This window comes from Aplysia californica, unplaced genomic scaffold, assembly GCF_000002075.1.
Source record: "Aplysia californica isolate F4 #8 unplaced genomic scaffold, AplCal3.0 scaffold00153, whole genome shotgun sequence".
NCBI lineage: Eukaryota > Metazoa > Mollusca > Gastropoda > Aplysiida > Aplysiidae > Aplysia > Aplysia californica.
Window position 1 is genome coordinate 1329458 of NW_004797423.1, and position 1815 is coordinate 1331272.

The following is a 1815-nucleotide window of genomic DNA, read 5'->3' on the forward strand; positions in this document are numbered from 1 at the left end:
CAGGGACCCTCCAAGATTTTTTGCCCTTGTTCAACAAGGCTAGGTGTAGATCAGGGGTGTGGCTGGGCTGAAAAACAGTAGTAAGAAGGAGCCAAGGAGAAGCAGTAGAAAGGCTGCAGAAAGAGTCAGGAGCCCAGAGGAGGGGGCAAAGGAGGTGAGAGGGTGGGGGCAAAAAGTGGAGACGAAAGCAGACGACAATTTTAACTTTAAATGATCGGAACATTTGAAAGATATATTAAGAATCATATTAAATGCTGTCATTTGAAAAAAAAAAAGCACGTTATGCAAATTCTCTGACGTGTTTTAGTTTCGGTAACTTTCAGTGTTATCATTATGAGAAAGTTTAGTTCAAATGTCCCGCCAGTTACCGTGGAATAACCCTCTAGAAATTTCGAGAGCAAAGCCATCTGGAGGCCTATTGTTGGTCAAGAAGTTGAAAGTATAGCCTTGAGCTTTACATGACTTCTTCCTAATGTTTGCAACTATGAAATCGATTGTAAAAAATGTGGGGCGTGTTGGTTTACTCTTCTTTTTTTTGTCTTTCTTTCTTCTTTCTTTTTTTTTCTCTCTTTCTTACTTTCTTTCTTTCTTTTTTTTTGGAAAGGGGGGGGGGGGGGGGGTCACCTTGCAAAGAATTGGACCGACGTATTGTGAATACGCTTGCTTAGATATTGCCCGATAATTAAACCCTACATTGTCCAATGTACCTGAACCGAAAAATAACAAATTTACTACGTTATTGTCTGTCTTTGCAAAATTGGAGGAGATTGTCCCCACAAACTGCCAGCTAGTGTCGATGCTTTAGATAGACGTCATACGTCATTCGCGCGCTCATATGGCCTTATATGCAGTGGCGAGCGCCGTAAAACTCTTACTTAACTAAACTAAGACGTGATACAAAGGCTTACCTGTGGACTTAGTCACAGTTTAGTGAACTTGGGTCTACACATAGAGCGTGCCTATAGTGTACATCTATGGGTCTACATAATATCGTCGGCCAGCTGTTCCGATATGCCCAAACTTGTAAATCTTTCTTTTGTTTTATTGCAATTTCTTAATAATATCATTATATGTGTCACGACGCAGTGGAATCAGGCGCTCATCAATTTTGAGGCATAATTTGGGGTTTTAGGTATCATCTTAAAGCCAGTCCATTTGCTTTGCTTTTGATGGCAAAAATATCCAATTTATCTTGGCTACAAGTCAAGATATTGGTAATTGAAGGAGATGGCGTTGCCTAGTTTCAGATGTAAAATTAACGAGAAAATGGCCACCAAAGTTGCCTTATTTCCTTAGCTTGAAATGGAAACTGAAAAATTACATCTTTTATGCCTTTAATCAAAGTTTTACAGTAAAAACCACACATAAATAATTTTCTTTAGAGGACATGAAAGATGTTGAGCCAGAAAACGAAAAATTGATAAAAATTCACAAACCTGCCGATAAAGGCCAGTTTCTTGACATTAATTAATTTGACGAGCGCCTGATTTCACCCCACTGCCTCTCATATGTATATGATGCATGTGCTCGAGAAATATTTTGTGGAAATTCAAATTTTAAATATAAAAAATATAAGAAAACAATAAGAAAAGAAGTATGCATAACATGGACTTTTAAAAAAGAATTGAAACAGTTTTCTCTTTCTCTAATATGTTCAAGAAAGAAAAAGCTTTCAGGCTTAGAACATTTAGATCTAAACAGTTTGTCGGTGATATTTAGCAAAAAACGTGACTTTAAATGAAGGATTTTGTTGTTATTGCCTCTTTCTTTACATTTCCTCCAAAATAACTGTTGTTTAATCACTCGATATATATA